The sequence below is a fragment of the Anguilla anguilla genome, chromosome 6, assembly GCF_013347855.1.
Source record: "Anguilla anguilla isolate fAngAng1 chromosome 6, fAngAng1.pri, whole genome shotgun sequence".
In the NCBI taxonomy this organism is placed as follows: Eukaryota; Metazoa; Chordata; class Actinopteri; order Anguilliformes; family Anguillidae; genus Anguilla; species Anguilla anguilla.
Genome location: NC_049206.1, coordinates 10,067,266 through 10,086,462, shown reverse-complemented (window position 1 = coordinate 10,086,462; position 19,197 = coordinate 10,067,266). Strand labels below are relative to the sequence as shown.

At 41.0% G+C, this 19,197-nt stretch overlaps 1 long non-coding RNA gene across 1 annotated transcript in view; it reads left to right on the top strand.

Moving 5' to 3' along the window:
• Positions 1-2,911: 2,911 nt before the first annotated feature.
• The window catches only part of LOC118229785, a 44,541-nt gene continuing 28,255 nt past the window's right edge, over positions 2,912-19,197 (top strand). Inside the window, exon 1 of the long non-coding RNA XR_004765731.1 lies at positions 2,912-3,254. This is a non-coding gene — a long non-coding RNA (uncharacterized LOC118229785). The remainder of the gene's footprint in view (positions 3,255-19,197) is intronic.

Genomic DNA, 19,197 nt, shown 5'->3' with positions numbered 1-19,197 from the left:
GGCAGTGGTTTCTGGGGGCTGAGGGTATTTTCAATGCGGATTAGGAAACCATCTTCCCAGGTGCCGTTAAAAAGATGTTTGGCTTTGCAGAGACGCTAACTGCACCATCAACACTGCAGCACACAAAATCCTGAGAATGATTCTCCCTGATCAACATTTTAACCCCTGCATGTTTTTTACTTCTGCAAATACAACCTAGCGAGAATCTGCTTGGCAAGGTAAAATCAAGGTACTGTATTTCACAATTATTGGTTACAATCAAGCTGTTGCTCCAGGAATGGTTTAAAAATAGCACTAAACTCACTTAGCACAGGAGCAATGAAGCTTTAGAGACAATTATAGATAACGATGGTGTGGGGAAAGTAACGCACGTGTGTTTGTTAATGCTGCGTTAAGAACACGATTCAGCTTTGTCTTTACCGGAGTGAACAGAGCAGAAGGCTCTCAGCAAAGAAGCTTCTGTGCTCGCAGGCTATACGTAGGGCGCTGATGACGCATCAGATGCCCTCTCCTGGCCTTGCTGCCCCCCCCCCCCCCCCCCCCAAAGGGCAAAGGGCCAACCCAGGAACTAGCCCCAGCGGTAGGCGGCACTCGGCACGCACGTATTTTCCGCCACGCCGGGTCCGCCTTCTGTCCATGTTTGCTAGGAGACAGCGAGGAAACAATGGCAGGAAACTAGTCAGGACACTTTGGTCAGTTTCCGATCTTTGCAGCGTTGCAGTGATGTTCAGGTGCTGGAGGCGAAATGCTGACCCCACGTGAATTTCCGGAAAAGGATGCAATTGTGGTCCGGGGAGTTAGGGGACGGGGGCGGGGAGAGAAGGGTAAGGAAGGGAATTGGCTGGTGTGCTGAGGACATGTAGAGGCCTGGAAAATTCCAAATTGGTCATATTGAACCGCAAGACATCCGTCCTTTGCAAGAATATTGACAAGCGGGAAAAAAACGTGGTTGAGCAGCATCATTCAACTGCCAGTTCGGTGTGACCATCCCCCCACTCCCGGTGTAGTCATGGCCCCTTGGGATGAAAAAGCATTATTCAGATCCTTTAAAAACTGCACCTGCTGTGCATCTGTGTCAGTATCAGCATGCCTCCCACTAATGAGATTAACTCATAATACAGTAGCTATGCGTGTTTTTAGAAGGATTTTATTTACAAATGCTCAGTACACTACATCTTATTCATATATATTTTAATAAAAATTCATTTTGGCCCATAAACACAGTTTTGTTGAAGTAGTTTAAGAAATAGATGCAGGCGTGTAGATACTGGCAATGTGTTGGTTGGCCCAGCTCCTAGGTATATGGCAGATACAATTAAAAAAGGCTCTTGAATCAGCATTGTCATGAGAGCAAAGTTTAAACATTATCTTTGAAGGCAGGCCCATGATGCAGTGCACAAAAGCAAGATATGAACGTGAACTTTTTGTTTTCATTAACTTATTTCAACTGACATGGAAAAAGGAGGTCAAATTAAATTGCACAGCACATTAATTAGACATGGTACAAATCCCTTTAGGCAGCTGTAGTGACCCACAACTAATGTGCATCGGTAAAATGCTAGTAAGCGTGAGAAGCAAGTGAGTGAACAGATAAAGATTTCCTGTCACGAATTCCCGGAATTCCGAAACGCCCAGTGTACATGCAGTGTCTTTATTGTTAATTCAATGGCTGACATTGTTCAGTTCTGACCAACAGCTCCCACTTCAATGTCAGCAAACTCCAGCAAGAATCTTATTATAGAAGAAGAGGGAAAAATGCAGTGAGAAATGCAAGGAAGGTAAATATTTCACTATTTTTCCTCTCTCCCCTCTCTCCAATATCAAAAGGAATCTGTGATATAAATGGAATGACAGAGGCAGAATGATAAGGCAAAATAATAAAAAAAAACACATCAAAAAGCGAGAAAAGAGAAAATTCCAGAATGACGTGTGGCAGAGGCCGGGTTTTAAAGATGACAACAGGAATGAAAAATCAAGGCTTCGGCGCTGTGCGTTTGCCTGATCAAGGGAGCCGAGTTTCCTGTCTGTCAAACCACCTGAAACTGGGCCGCGTTGCTCGACTGATCTAAATGTGGGGTAGAGGGGACGTCGCTGGCGGTGTTCTGTTCAGACAATGTGAAATGTGCCCAGACCATCGGAACGGTCAGGCCTGACGTAGAGCAGGGCCTCAGCCGAAGCGCTCATCTGCAACACGTGCGACGTTTCAGCCTGCGGAGCAATGCGCCGATGTGTTTAGGTCTGTGAGAAGGTGAGAGAGGACTTGCGAAAAGTGAAGCACGCTACAGATTACAGATTACACACCCAGATTTCTCATGTAAAAACCCAGTAGATATCTGCAAATAGGGGGAAAATTAAAAATTAAAAACTCTGCCTTCAGTGTGTATGCTTGATTTGGAGCGTGGGGGGGGATTCCCCTCTCCTGGAGGAGTCAGCTGGGACGGGGGGCAGCTGGGCGGGCTGGGGCCTGGCGTGCGTTCGGCGGTGTGGAGGAGGAGCCCATGGCCTTGCCACGGGGGCCCTGGCAGCTGCCTGTCATTACCGCTCTGCCTCAGCTGGGCTGGGACCAGGGAGAGAGGGGCACGGCGATCCACTGCCAGGCCCCCCGCAAGATCCCCCAAACACCCGCACCCCCCCCAACAACCCACCCCCCCCCCCCCAACCACCAGATATCACAGCACAGTTCTCTCCAGGGACCACAACATTCCGTACTATAAATATAACCCTCAACCCCCCCCTCCCCCCCCACCCCCAAACCCTCCGCTCCACCAGCCCCTCTCAAACTGTGCCCGTGCCTCAATCTGTCACGCTCCGATGCCTTGTGCCATCTGCCAGGAGGATGCGGGCAGTGCCAGGGCCCTCAACAGTCATGAGATCAGAGCGGGAACTCCAGGGGGGGGGGACACAGAGGGCCTGGCCCTGGCCCCGCTGCTCTTTTTACCGTGCTTCCAGTCCCACCAGAGACAGGCATGCAAGTGACATTACTCTTCTCCACCAAAGGGGGCTCCTTAGCTTAAGCCACCTCACCACACTCTATTCGCTCCTCATTATTCATTAGCAACCCTTAATCCTTATGAGCATAGGATCTTGAATTCTTCGTGTGATCTTGAATTCTTTCCCCCTTTTCTTTTCTCCTACGCGTCCTCGCGTTCCGCGGATTTGTTTTGCGGATCATCCGCCGTCCTCCGTTTCCCGGTGGGAATTATTCACCGGAGTGGGTCCGGCGAGCCGCCCGCCCGCTGTCCCGTCTGGCTGAAGTGAGTAAAGCATAATGGTGCCGTGACGGCATTAAGGCAGCTTGGGATTTGTAGTCAGTGGGATGAGAGGCCTGCTCGTATCCTTCACCCCTGCCACTGTCTGTGTGACAGCAGCTATTGTTGTGTGGCCTGGTGGCGTGATAATGCATCAGTGTGAGCCTGCACAGGCATCCCGTACATGCTCTTTAAAGCTGGCAATTACTATGATGAATAATGCATTACAAAATAAAATGTAGGGTTTTGTATGTGTAATAGGATTTAAAATATGCGGGGCGAGCCACAAATAATAGCTACTAGTCTGTGTGTGTTTTTTTTTTTTTTTTTGGCAAGCGGGGATATTAAATTAATTGGAAGGCTGATATTTTGTTGTTGCAAAAAAAAAAGCAAGATCATTTAAAATTTGTGGTCCGCATTGTTCATGCTGCTTTGCTTTAAGTTTGCAGTTCTTTTACTGGCTAAAATTTAACTAGCTATTGTAATTTGTTTTTGATGTTGCATTTTTCATCCTGCCATTGCTGTTAGCAATCAATAATCATGTATTTTACTGCTGATAACGCATTTACAGTTAATGTTACCCACTCCTGTATTTTTATTTTTTACTGACATTGTGTTATTTCCAAATAATTGCCATCCCATTTCTGAATACATTGAGTCTGTCATCTGAATAATTCCAGCTTTCTCAAGCATGCTGCCAGGTTTTGTTCCGAGCACTACGGGATGACCTTCTAGCAATGCAGGCTAATGCTTACCTGAGTTCATCTTAATTTTAATATAATGTCAATCAATCATGGTGGTGATTCTCACAGAGCTCATCAGTAACCATTTTGGGGCATGTCATTTTTTAGCAAATGAACTGATATATATGTCATATCTGCAATGTAGTCACACCATAGCTAATATACTGCAGTCGGAAAAGCAAATGAACCTCAATTAAAGTATGTATACATATACCCTTCCCTGAGTCCCAGTGTCAAGTTTTAAGCTTTAAGTACAAATGTATTTCAACATTCTAATTTTACTTTATTTTTATTTTGTTCTGTCTGTGTTTTCAGTTTTTCTTCCCCATTATACATACATACAGTATACACTGTGTGTATATATATATATATATATATATATATATTGCAATGTAAGATTGCTGGTTTATAATTTGGGCTACTGATAGGCCCATATCAGAGCAATCCGCTGTTAGCTGAGACTTAATTAATCAGCCATAAGAGTTGAGGGTGCTAAAATGCCCTAATTAAGTGCACTTGCCAGGAGCAGTTCTACATTGTGTTTCTACTGGGGGACACATCTCAGCACCTCTGTTATCGGGAGTGTTTACACTGGCACGCTCGCTCCAGGCTGATTAATCGCACCCCGCACTTGCCCAGAAAGACAGAACTGCACGAGCCATTTGGCCGGGTTTTTATTACAGAGGTGGATCTCTCTCCATTTTTAATGGCAAATTGATGGATGCGCCCCATTCTTTCTTTGTTCATTTCCCCCTTTTTTTTCTTTTTTTTACAATTATGCAGACCAATCCTTCCTGGCGACATCTCAATTGTAGGGATGGGTGGTTGTAAAGAACAACCGCCACACCCTGACAATGTGCCACCCTATGAAAAACGCACAAAAAAATCCGTTACGTTGCAGATTCAGTCCCATCAAAAAAGTGTAACAATACGATTGAAAAAGGTGAATGTATCTCGCTTGTATGGTTTTATAAATTAATAAATAATAGACACAAAAATCTGTACTACACTAAAGAACCAAGCCTGCATAACCACGTTTATCGTGAGGTGTAAAGCACACTTGTCAAGTACCAAATGAATAACAGCCAATCAAAGATCTTTGTTTTCTTACTATACATTTAGATGAGATATCACTTTGGGTGGAACCTACTTGCCAATGATGAAAAAGTCACATTAAAAGTTCCAGGAGTTAGTACTGCAAATATAGATGGCATACATTGCCATAATATATTATACAAATTCCAGTACAGTGTTGGATGCCACTTCAAATCACTTCAAGTTTTTTTTCAGATTTAAAATAATTTTCTGAACAAACAGAAATTGGCAACAAATAAACTTAGCCATATTTTCAAGTAATGAAGGAAATGAAAATACAAAAAATACTAATAAATCATATTAAAATAGATTTTTAAGAAAGCTTTTTACAAAAAAATGAATGGGTACAAACGTACATGCTCTACTACATCATGGGTTGTAGGAACTCCTGTTGGCCTGACTGCCAAGTACGCAGCGTTTAGAGTAGTCACCTGATCTGCAGTAAGCTATCAAATCCTGTCTATGCCAGTACCACCTGAGCACTAGTGATGACTGTGACTGGAATGGTGTTGCCACGGGGAGGAGAGTTTAGGTCTGTGCTAGGTCATGGTCACCTTCATAAAATGTGCTGTGGCTTTAAGTGTAAAGGCTGGAAGACTCTCCTCCTGTGGGACTGCCACACCAGAAATGGCAAAAAGCAAACAGAAGCAAACTTAATTAAAAAAAGATTAATTGCAATTCATCAAATACATCTTGATCACATTGTGTTCAAAATCATTTATATATAATATACAATGTAATATTTATGCTATTTAAATAGAGTAATTGAATATTTAACTGTGTTCAGTGGCAAATCACACTGTATTATGCATGAGGGATTTTGCTTTGCTGATAGTTTGCATACATTATTGCTTTTTATAGCAATGCCATCATGCCTCTTAGACAGTCAGGGAAATGAATACCTCTGATCACTGAATAAAGTATACTTTATTAATTTTAGAGCATTGATATAAAAATAAATGCTGATATTCTGCTGATATTCTGGGGAAGCAAGCTGGATTCATTCATTCAAGAAGTTATCTATAAACATGTAATTGACTGTATTTGTGAGCTTTCTCCATAGCAGAATCCAATGCACACTTGCGGATGACGGCTGAGGTCTCTGAACTCTCCTGATATGCATGGCCACAGTCTCTTAAAACTGAACAGTGTGAATGTTAGGACGGGGAAAAAAATGTACACGGGGCAAAAACAATCAACAGACTTTGGGGGGGCAAAGTCAGGTGAAGTGCACTGCCTGGCCAACCCTGCTTGTTTGTCTCACATTACATTGTGTTTTCCTGGCCAGAAAATTATTATTATAATTCTAAAGGACAATCACTAGAATTCACATGGGAAGCTGGACACAATAGGCTTGATTTTCTGTGAATACAATGTGATCAAGTAAATTGGCTCCGTGATCACATGGTACAGCAGCTGAACTGTGAATCCTCATGTGCCTTTAATTTAACGGCTATTTGCATGCTGCTTTTCTGGAGAAGCAGAGAATGCTGGGATTGTTTGCTCAGGTTCTCTTAGTAGTCAACAATGGCCATAAGACTGTGAGGTCTCCGTATGTATGTATTTATGTAATTATCCAATTGATTCATTCTACATTTTCAGTATTTGTAATGCAGGCAGCGCAATGAACATGCATGTATAAATGAGCAGTCCAGGAGAGAAAATATGATGTCATTTTAGCGTATGGAGAATTTAAAGCGAGCAAAGTCGTGTTTTGTGGATGTGAGCTATCTTCAAGCAGAGCGAAGGCTCAGGTGCGGGGACGCGACAAAGGAAAATTGAAAGCACTGCCAAGGTGAGGATGTGGCTAACGCAACGGGCTGTGGGAGCCGACGCTCGTCCGTTGGAGATCAAAGCGCTTCCTTGTAATCTGTAGCACACAGGATGTGAAGACACTGAGGCGGAGAGACGTGGTGTCACAGGGAGGTGGAGAGAATAATGAGCACAGCCCATTAACAAGCCTGCGTCTGTCGGAGGATCTGCGACAGACGTAAAGTCAACGAAAGTTTCGGAAGCGTGGAATTAATAGATGTCAACTTCTCTTTTTTTGTTCGCCATTTTGAATATACAGATTTCTTGTTGATTCTTGATGCTGCATCAGAGCACAACTGGGACTATAATACTGCTTGTCAAAAGTTTCATGTTATTCATTTACAGTGGTCCCCGTAGGCCTACTTATTATCAGTTTGAAAATAATCTTCCGAAGCTAAGCACACACCTGCACTGGTGTGAGCTGATGTTGTCTTTAAAGAATGTGTATGATCTTGGAACACAACAGCTTAAATTATGTTTACATAGTTTCTATCACCTGAAGATAACAATCCTCATCCTTGTTAGCCATTACATGTTATTGTAGCTACTTGATAGAACTTAAATAAGAAAAGTAAAGATGCATTTCAATATTAGAACTGACTAATAAACTGTATCAGGTGAAACTTGTTAATACAATACCTTCCTGAGCATACTGCTACTGGTTCATATAGTAGTTCAAATTTAAGTAAATGAGTTGAGGACTATGTTCGTATATTATAAAGGCACACACAACATATTCATTTATCTGTGGGAAGATGTCAGGGTCTTCGGAGCATTGAGCCTAGTGGCTTTCAGAGCATGGGATCCAAGCTTTGTGTTGGTACCAGCCACTCCTGGTCTCAAGTCTGCATAACAAGACAAATATCTGTCTTCAATATTAATTATTTTTCATTTGCAGATGCAAATTTCAACTCTGGGCTGTATTACTATGTAAATAGGCCTACATAGTCTATATGTAACTGCATATGACTTTCATAAATCATGTTACTTTCATACTAATATGACATTAGGCCTTAATAGAGCCTTCAAAACTGCACTGTTTCATGGCAGCTGACATAATATAAAATGCGTGTAAACTAAACTGTACCTTGCACATGACAAATTGCTTCATCGTTCTTTTGTCCAACACAGAGTACATTTACTGAAGATATCCCAGTTTTTTTTTTGTTGTTGTTGTTTTTTTTTGTTTTTTTTTTGTTTTTTTTGTGTTTTCAAACAAGGATTGTCAGTTGGAAGGGTCAGTTGCCAAATTTAAAATAACTTTTCAGCCTCATTATTTTAAATGTCATACAAAACCGGACTAATTCTGCTTCTCTGCCTGTACAGACCCAGGGCTTCACAACTGAGGAAAAACAAGATTCTTTGAAGTTTTACATTATAAGGTCTGAAAGGAAAATACATCTACAAGAGGGATATTATTTTTAATCTTCCTTGACAGTGATGGAATTAATCATACCTGCCACTTTGTCAAGTTGACTTTAACAAGTGTTAGTGTTAAAGCTTAATTAATTTCAACAAAATCAATTTGTGACATAACAATAATAAATGAGTTACAAAGGAAACAATGTGTCAAATGACAGGAAAAATTAATGAGTCTCTGATAACAAAATTTATGTTGTCTTTGTTGCACAAGTTCAGCTGTTAATCTAGATTGTTGGAATTCGTTTTCTTTATTATCTGAGAACCAAGTGTTCTGACTAAAGTTTTTTTTTTTTTTGTCAACTTGGATGCATAGCCTGTAATTCAGTTCAAACCCATCGTACATCTTCCAGAGCCACTGTAGTTGAACACATAAGAAGCAAGTTGTGACGGACGAAACGGTTGATTATACAGCGAATGATTGGGATGAAAAATGGTAAAAATCCAACAAATTAGCACGCTAACTGAACGGATTCGACAAGCGCAGGCATGCACAAATTTTGGGTCTCGGTAATTAGGTGCAGACAGGGCGGCGAGTATGATTTATGACCAACGTCATGATGTAAGGCAATTACACTACTCACTGCTCCAGTGGATTACAGTCTTCTGTTTTGTCAATCCATATCAGTAGAGTACAATATAAAGTTGTTGTTTTTTTTGTGGGGGTTTTCTTCTGGTCATTCTTTAGAAATGGAGATGTCACTTGATAACACAGACATCAATAGCAATATTTCAAAGCTGAATGTACAGCTGATTGGCAAGTCAGGTGCTGAAACTGTATTTAAAATTTATGTTAAGCTTCTAAATGTTCTAAATAATGAGTGGTTTCATTTTCTTTGCTAACAAGAATCCCCACCGCCCCCCTTCCCCCCCTCCCAAAAAAAGAAAAGAAAAAACCCAAAAAAATCCTTGTAAATAGAGGATCTCCCTGTTGTCTAGACTGAACTCTGACACAGATCGGGGCAGTCACTCATCCCCTTGTATGTCTGGTCACATAAAGGACCAAGAGCGAGTCGAGATGGTTAGACCAGGTTGATAAGAGGAGGCGAGACCAATATCGTTTGAAGGCTTCCTACTGTTCCGCTTCATGCATTTCTTAAGAGCGGTAATGATTCAGTCGATATCATTTAAGGAATCAATTTCGTAATTGCAGTCAATGTGTAATTGCTATAATCCATCACCAAGGAAAAATGCAAAAGCATTAAATTCAATGCCAGCAGTTTCTAGCTTATAAAACGCAAACGATCCGTGTTCTTTTTTTCGCTGAGGTCGAGACCCCCTGTAAGAGGTGGTTCACACCTCAGTTCACATCCAAAGCAGCGCTGCACGGTTCAGCAAACCAATGGTGTGGCACACCTTCATATCATTAAACTACAAAGTGGCTGATTTACAGCTCGTCATACGTGTCGCCAAGCCGAGTGCCGCTTTTACCCATTCGCTCAGTAACGACGCTTCCTCCCCTTCTCTACCCCTCGCGCTCCAGCGCACATGTTGAGCTCTTTTTGGTTCAGCTGGATTACGCGTCAGATCAAAAAGGCGTAGGCCTACGCGGCCAGGTTCCGCAACAGTAATTAACGCGCGGCATTAGTCAGACGAAATACAGAGCAGATGATGAATAGCAGTGTCTCCCTAACGAGCGGGTTTTTCGTCTCAAAGTGACGCTACGGAGTCACCGGGAAATACGGCACGCCATTAATCAGGAGCGCGGCACGCGGGGCGCGTCCCCCCCGCTCGTCTCCTACCGTCGACGGCCGCGCCGCGTCGCGCTGCCACCCGCTGCGGCCGCGCCCGGCTAATCGCCCGCTCTCAGATCTCCGCGTGTCACCTGCGCAAAGCGAACGCGAACGCGAACGTGTCACCTGGATGCGTTTGCCCTTTTAGAGAAGGGTGCGTTTAATCAAGGCTCCCTGTCGGCCTTCATGAGGTCCGGCTCAGGTTTCTCAGGTTTCTGCGTTTGCAGGTGGAGCGGGTTTCACCTGTCCCAGGAGACGGTGACCACCGGTTCGGTTCTCTCGACCATGCCGGCAGTGGCAGAGAGAGAGAGAGACAGAGAGAGACAGAGACAGAGAGAGAGAAAGAGAGTCAGAGTTGAGGAGGTCTGTTTTTTATGATGATAGATCTCTGTTTTTGAGGACAAAAGAAAATCAATCAACCAAACAGTCAGAAAATCAACCAATCAATTAATCAATCAAACAAACAAAAGTAGCAATTTATCAATAAATTGCTCAATCAAATGTCACACATTGTTTCACAATGGATGTTTTCTACTGGAAATCCATAAGAAAAAGACAGAACCCAAATTAAGCCAGTTTTGAGGAAAAAGACAAAAAAATTCCCCAGCATCCTTCTATCTATAATTCCAGTGTTCATTGGTGCAGGATCCAAGGGAACTTGATATTTTTCACCATTACAATTTCTACTTTTTTGTGATTTTGTGAATGTTCGCTTTAAAACATACTTTAATTTTTTCTCCCCCTTGTTGTTGTTAAATACAGCTAGTCCACTGTTACAAAAAACCAATGACAGTAGTAGCATTAACTTTGATGACTAAAAGTGCCTTAAATAGATGGCTGTCTGGCTGTGTACTTAGTCAATGACCATTCAAAAGTACCAACTAAAACTCATCTTCAATAATATCTATTGCTTGATATAAATTCGTCTAAATCAAAATATTCCTCATTAAAATTATTCATCATTAATCTTAATTAGCCTCCAAGGCTGGTTAAACTTTGGTCTTATTTGTATTCCATTCCCTTTTCACTGGCTCACGACCAAGATCATTAGACATGAGGGAAAATATGACTGCTCCATTTCCTCGATAGAGAGTGCAATTTTCTCAGATTCATATTTTTCTATAATAATATGCTACGATAAGCATGTGTTTGTGTGTGTGTGTGTGTGCATGCGTATGTGTTTGTGTGTGTGTCAAGCAGATTGAGATTGAGGCTGAGTATTGGTGAAAATGGGAAAGGAAATTCTTGAAATTGGCTGAGGCTGTAAATGGTGTCGATTTGAAAATAACAGTGTGAACAGCCGGACAACCTTACGTTAGCATTGCCTTTACAGTCATTAAAATGTGCCAGAGCACTGTTTGTTTGGGGGGGGGGGGGGGGGGGGGGGGGTCTGGAGGGGAAATTAAGCAGATACAACGGTCTCCATTGGATTGGCCTAAGGGTGAGAATTGATGGAAGGAGTCAACTGCAGTTCTGCAGTTCAGCCTGGCCTTTCAAGCTGCCTCAGCAAAGCCAGGGAGCCCCCATTCATTACTGTGCCTCCCGTCTCACGAAGGCATCTCAGCCTTTGATTAGAGCCATTCTTTTCCTCCGGTCCTCATTTCAGGAACCCAACATTACCGGCTGCCTTGGGGGTGACCAGAGAGAGGGGCGGAGGACGCGGACCAGGGCTACATTTTACCACACGGAGAGCCATAGCATAGCATTCATTTCCCGTAGCAGGCTCCCTTCGTTCAAAATGGCAGGCTCCACAACTTTCATTTAAAACTATTTATAATATAATATTTAAAAGAGAAATGAGAGCTTTTAAAAAATAAATAAAAAACAGCGTGAGACAGAAACATCTTTTTTTATAAAATACAGTGTTAGACAGACACATACATTCTATTATCATATCATGCAATAAAAGCAACAAAAGTTTGCTTTCATAATTAGTTCAGAGAGCATAAGAGTGTCAGACAGGAACACTGGACCAATCAAATATATGCAATAGCTTTCTCTACCTGGCAGCATAATCTGACAAGGCATGGATCAGGGGCTATTGAATAACCCAACTAGCTTATTGAGAGACTTGCATTAATGAGATGAAGTCAGAGCTTCTGTTCGGTGCAATTAAAAAAAAAGCGTCTCAACTTTAATGGAGAGCAGATGTGAGGAGAATGAACAGGACGCAGACTTAAGTAGCCATAGCTCACAGAAACGACTCACATCTCATCTTGTGCCAGACAGAGGCCTGTAATACTCTGATCAAAGACGATGTACTACGTGACGTTCTTGACTGTGGCAGCTGTCTGTCAGTCTTGACTCAAATCAAGTAAACCCCAAGTCTAATAAAAGTGTAATAATAAAAAATGATTACAGGACTGACACGCACACACACCAACACATTTAGCCTATTTTCAAATTAATGTTGAAACTGGAACTACGTTGTAGACCTGAGACGAAAGACATTTTTATTTAAAACCCTGCAAGTTGCTAACGTGACGGTGACTTAAACAGAAAGCAAACACTGTTAAACTAAAGTGTTTTGAAACACTTAAATTGGGCTAAGCTGCTTATAAGTGGTTTAAATCCCTTTTTCAGTTTTTTTTTTAAACTGGAATTTAAAACAGCAGTGAATTGTGCTGTGTCGGAACAAGATATTAGACACATCCTTATCTGCCCGTTCATCTGTGATGAAGTGCTCCATTTATCATTTTGAAACTAGCATATTACCCAGTGTGCCATTTTATATAAAAACAAGGATGGGATTTTGTCTAAATTTCTGAGACCATTACATTAGCGCTTCAATAATACACCTTGAAGAAGTTTCTCAAAGGTACAGCTGCCAATGATGTGTCAGAGGATCAGAGAGCAAAGGGATTCCTTATTTTTCTCATTTATAATTCAGATGTTATATATCTATATACAGTCAGCTCCATAATATTTCTTGATTTGGCTCTGTACTCCACAGTTTTAGATTTTGTAATCAAACCATTCACGTGTGGTAGAAGTGCACATTCCCAGCTTTTATTAATGGGTATTTTTATACATTTGGTTTCACTATGTAGAAATTACAGCACTTTTTATACATATTCCCCCATTTCAGGGCACCGTAATGTTGAAAATGGCTTCTGATTAGTCAGGTGTGTTGAATTGCTTCTGTAGTGCAGGTATAAGAGAGCTTTCAGTATCAAGACTTGATTATAGGTTTTTGATTGCCTTTGCAATCTGTTATTGGCGTTTGTCAACATGAGGACCAGAACTGTGTTATCGAAAGTCACGGAAGCCATTTTGAGGCTCAGAAATGAGAAGAAAATCAGTCAAAGACATAGGCCAAACCTCATACTTACCAGAATCAACAGTTGGGAACATCATTAAGAAGAAAGGGAGCACTGGTGAGCTCAGTAATTGCAAAGGGCCTGGTATGTCAAGGAATTCCTCCACAGTTGATGACTGAAGAATTCTCACCATAATGAAGAAACACCCTCCAAACACTTTTCCGACAGATCAGAAACACTCTTCATGAGGCTGTCGTGGATGTGTCAGTGACTACTGTCTGCAGTAGACTTCACGAACAGAACTACAGAGGCTACACTGCAAGATACAAAGCAGTAGTTAGCTGCAAAAACAGGATGGCCATGTTACAGTTTGCAAAGAAGTATCTAAATGAGTTCTGGAAGAAGGTCGTCTGGACACATTTATTTTTATTAAATATAAAATTAAAAATTTTTAATTTGCATTGATGTGCAAGTCAAAGTTAAGGATAACTGTTGATTGAATCCAGTCCTTTGACTGAAAAAGCTTCAACCTGTCAAATCTTCAGAACAGAAGGACTGAAATTATTATTATTATTTTTTATCGCAAGGACACCTGTACTTCAGCGGTAAAAATGACGTTCATTGATAAAATCTGTAATAGTTGAGCAGAGCCCCAGTGAGGCAGGAATGAACCATTTAAAATAAAATATATGGTCTCTGTCTGAGATGTTTCTGCTCCCTCAGACTGCCATTCAGTGAAAATTTGTATCGATATTGATTGCTGCGCTTGCTATTCACAAGAGGAAAAACAAACCCACAAATTACCACGTTTTCAAAGACGAATCACTTCATTCCGGGCCTTATTATTTATTACAAATACACACAAGCCAATAATTTAAGTGCCTTTTTAATGAAGGTGGCAAAATTATCAAGTGCAACTTTGTATAAACTCACTCGTCAGCACATCCAAAGGCTCTTTCCCCGCGTCGGCACGATTAATATAAACAGAAATGGGGGGGAACCCTAAAATACTGCTAGCCCGACAGTGCGCACGGGAGCAGAAATGGCTGTAGATTATTTCGCGAATAGTAAACAAGTCTGTGCCCAGTTAATAGCGGAGAAAAACATTTTTGAGGCTGTAAATTATGTTCGGGGTACGCCGAAGCTGCAACAGGATACAAATCAACATTGGAATCGAAGTTCGTGCGAGAACGGGGGCTGAGCTAGGGGGAAGAATGTGATTACTTCTGCTCCCGGCTCCAGATCTCCAGCCTCATTCTAAGCTAGACACTGGGAGTGGGCGTCCCGCTGCCAAAATTAAAGCTTAACTGGAAAGACGTCAAGGGAAAGGAAACACGGAACATGTTTATGGAAGGGCTAACAGTTCATCTGCACAGTCGCGGGTGGTCCTTTCACTGCAATAACACATTCATAAGCAGAGTCGGTAGGGGCAAAATGAGGCAAAGCCCAGAGGAAGCGTTGAGGTTGAGATGGCCAGTAAGTCAACTAGATTGGCTTGGCCAGCTCGCTCTGTATCTACATATACAGTGCAAGGACAGAAGCCAATCTCAGGATTGCCTGCGGGTCCTGTAGCCAAAATAATGTGAAACAAGCAATCTTGCACAGGGATGAATGGCTTTATCGGGAACACACACATTTGAACGTAACAGGTTTCATCCCGTTGGACGCAGTAGGTTATAGAAACAGTGGGTGCATAGATATGTCACATGCAGTGTGAGATGAATACATATGTAAAAGCAAAGCATTATAGTCACTGACGTTGTTGTAGAGAATTCCAACAGATCCCCTGCAATTCTGCAGCATAGAACTAAAAAAGATGCTTTAAAATTACTTTTTATACTGTAGCTCAGAAAGATATTCAGTATGCCATCAGATTCTTCAGATAATATTTACGGCAGTGTGTTTTTCTCCCTGCATGTGTTATTAACTTTAAGTTTATTTCCTGAAATTTTCAGAAGCAATAGTCCTTTGTTTTGCGTACAATATCAAGACCATCCAATTCACATGAACCGAGTTCTGCATGTTGAAACTACTATTTCATTGAGTGTGACTTTGCAGTTAACTGTTATTTGCACATTTCTTTAAACAGGTTGGTTTTCTAAGATAATTAATACTGGGATGGCAGACAATATTACATTATATAGTGTTGTAAGTTTAAAAAAAAGCTTCAGTCACTTCTTGTTTGTGTATTCAAAATGGATTATATTATAATTAATTATATTATGGCATATATGTATTTGGTTGCTGAACTGGAAAATAATGTACACAAAAAATATTTAGCAGAAACGATTTAGTACAGTATTATTTAGTAATGTTTCAGAAGGCAATTTACTCTATCTACTGAATGGATTAAGGCTCATGACTGAGATGTACAGACACAAGAAAGAGTATCCCAGAAATGTTAACGATGAGTTATGGATTGGGTGTGAACAGCCGGCCATGGTAATCTTGAGCAAGATTTTGCTGCATTTTTGCCTGTATGTCCTCACAATAGATCCACTTAAAACATGATCATGACTACCAAATGAGCTTAATAACTATTTAAATCATGCTAATCCTTTGCCATCAATGCACTCCAACAGGCAGATTAGTATAACTGCTCATTTTGGTTGTGAAAAATAAAAACCACAATTCTTTGCTCTCAGCCCTGTGCCTGCCTGGTCTTTTTTTTATAAACTATTTGTATTAGTAAAGAAAAAAGAAAAAAACTGCCACATAAATGACATAGAGGCCAATGACAAAGCACGGAGCACCTGACCAAGTGATTGAAAGCTACACAGGTCTTCCTGTGCATCTTTGCTCCCGACTTCTCCCAAATCAAAACAAGACAAAGAAATTGATTTTCAATCCATAATAGACTCCACCCGGGCCTCCGCAATCGATTTCTCCAAAGAGGTCGAGCATGCCTGCCCGGTCTTGCTCTACACTCTGCGAAAGGAACTTCATTTTGAGATATGCTTTAAAAGCATTAACAAGTTATTTTAAATCAACCGAAAGAAAAACAACATAATAACAGTCTCTGTGGCTGTTATTACAGATGAAACTATTGTAGCCCGAACAAACACGTCTTCAAGCCGAATTGTGCTCTTCCCACATACTGTACAGTAGTTGCGCAAAACGCAACATGTCCTTGGCGTTTATATTATGAAATGAAGAATGAATAAGTCTAATATATAAACCTGAAGCTTTGATTCAGGCATTACAGCTGTACATGCCTGTGGAACTAGAGAACATACCCCTTTGAGAACTGTTTCTAAAAGCAGCCCACCAGCTTAGGGACACTAACTCCTACTTTTGGCATTTGTGTAATTATTGCTGACGTGAATCACATTATTTCATAAAAGGTATGTATTGATGAAATATTAATTAAACATAATTCAAGGATTTCATTTTTTAAATAATACAACTGTACTTTTAAAAAATTCTCAAGAATTGGATTTTGTAATTCTGTTTTATTTTATGCTATGTTGAATAGTATGGTCTTTCATACATATACAAGATTAGGTAAATGGTTGAGAATAAAAAATGTACATTTACTATGCAAGGTTATGTGCATGTATGTACACAAGGAAATAACAAAGTCTACCGATAAATACTGAAACTACACAGAAAACGTATTTTAAACATTTTGTTACCTATCATAGGTTCAGTGAAACAGGTGTTTTTCAGCAGTTACACAAACACCATGCCTTCAGCATGTAGGAGAAAGGTTGTAAGATGCTCTGACACAGTCAGTAAGTGTGTGTTCATTTTTGCTTTGCTGTCATGCAGCCTATTGACTGTGGTGGTCTGTGCGCACAACTGATATTGTTTAGGGTATAGTAATGCTATCCCAAATTCAACACTGATGATCCAACCTATTTATGACTTCCATTACATTAGCCAGTCAGTGCATCCTAAAGATCAGTGGGTTTGCACAGAATTCCAATTCAGCCGTTCCATATTCTGTACACATATGAGAGCAGACAGATTTCTGAGATGGAACTTGCTTGAGCAGAGCCTCTTAAACAAGGTGTCCAGCGGTGTATGAGATGTGGAGAGCCACCGACAGGCTTGCCAAAGATGGTTTTGCCACCCAGATTGATTGTGCAAATAAAACAATAAACTAGCCGAACACATCACTTCACATCTCCCCGAATGCCACATCCCTGTCCGAACAGATGCAGTGTCAGACTGCTAGCGGGGACAAAACACAGAGGGGGGAGCCGGTTGGTCAATGAGGAACACTGTTGTTTCTATGGTTACTTCCTACAGCTGCAGCCAAACAAAGAACTACTGCAACTGTGATACATCATGAAATTCCCAACTAAACCAATTGACTCCAACATGTTAATACAAGTCCAGTAGGGGCCATTTGTACTCCATTAGAGTTAAAAGTGCTCTATCAAAACTCCACACAGAACATGTGTACAGACGTCCTTTAGCCAACAGTTTTACCATGAAGAAAAATGTAAATGTAAGGGTTTGAAGAATGAATAGTCACCCTTTCTCTCATAAATACTACAAGCTTGTGTTGAAGTACTGTGATATACTGAGTTGCAACTGAAATATAGTAATTAAACAAATGTACTGCATTGCATATCATATTGAATAACTCAATTGTTTATCTACTTGATCCTGTAATGCTAGGGATAACTGCATCTAACAAACAAGCAAACAAAAGATTTTTCGCAATAGCCATTCCAATTGAAATATATTTTCATGAATAAAGTTTTATGAAAACTGGGTAGTACAAAGTACTGTAAGTCTCCTTTAACAGTAAAGCTTTACAATCACATCGTAAAATGAAGCTTTTACAAAATATTACCAAAACAAATTTGTCTATTTGTCTTTTTCAAAATAAAATCACATTTGCATGCCGTGAGTTATTCTCATAATATTACCAATAATAAGTAATGAACTCCTTGTCAAAAATTTAGAGCATAAAATATTTTCCCCGAGTGCATCCAGTACATTTTCAAACGATGCATGCTCTTGCGTTAAGAAACAAAGATGTTTAGTAAAGGTGCAAAGAAAGGTGAATGTAAAACCGACGTGTAGCATTTGTTGTCCCTGTGTCGTGCAGTAGCCCCTTCTGCCACACCACACTTACTGAGCCACCTGTTGGGAAACTATCACTTTGGTGTCAGGCAGGGGAGCAATTCCTGCGAGCCGCACATTTGAAACTCGGTTGGGTCTTCATTGAACTACAAACGAGACGCTGAAATTTGAGTTGGAGGATGGTGAAAGGTGCAATTTAAAAACATCCAAGGGGCTAGCTTAGGAGGTACATGAAAACATTCAATTTTAACACCAAAAAAAAAAAGATGAAACATAAGACCTGGTTTCTCTAGTCGTTTTGAATAACATTCATAATGCTGCCGCTTTCACAATTCAGTACGTACACAGCATCAGTGGTTTGTTTGCTGGTTCTAGACATTAAAAACAATGTTGCGTAGCAGCACACATAAAAACAACTAATTTAAATTCATTCTTCAAAATGAAGGACAGGCCGCTCTCCATTTTGATCTGGGCCAAACTGCGATGCGATGCAGAGCATGCATGAGCATGAGCAGGAGAAACCAAATGTGAACACCAGGCAGAGTGACAGATTACACTGGAGACAGGGCAGAAGAAGAGGGGAAGAATCAACTCCAGAAGGCAGCAGGATAATGTGGTGGGTGGAGGGCACTGATCTTAAACAGCTGGAAGGGTGAGATAAGGACAGGAGCAGGAGTCAATAAAGCAACAAAGACTCAGTATTGGTGCAGGCAGTTACATCCCTGAGAGATACTGGTCATTACCTCAATTTCTCATCTACGGCTGAAAGTGGAATGTTGCTGGAGGAATGTCCAGTTGTGCCATTCCATTTGATAATGTTCAGACTTCTTTATAGTGTTCTATTGTC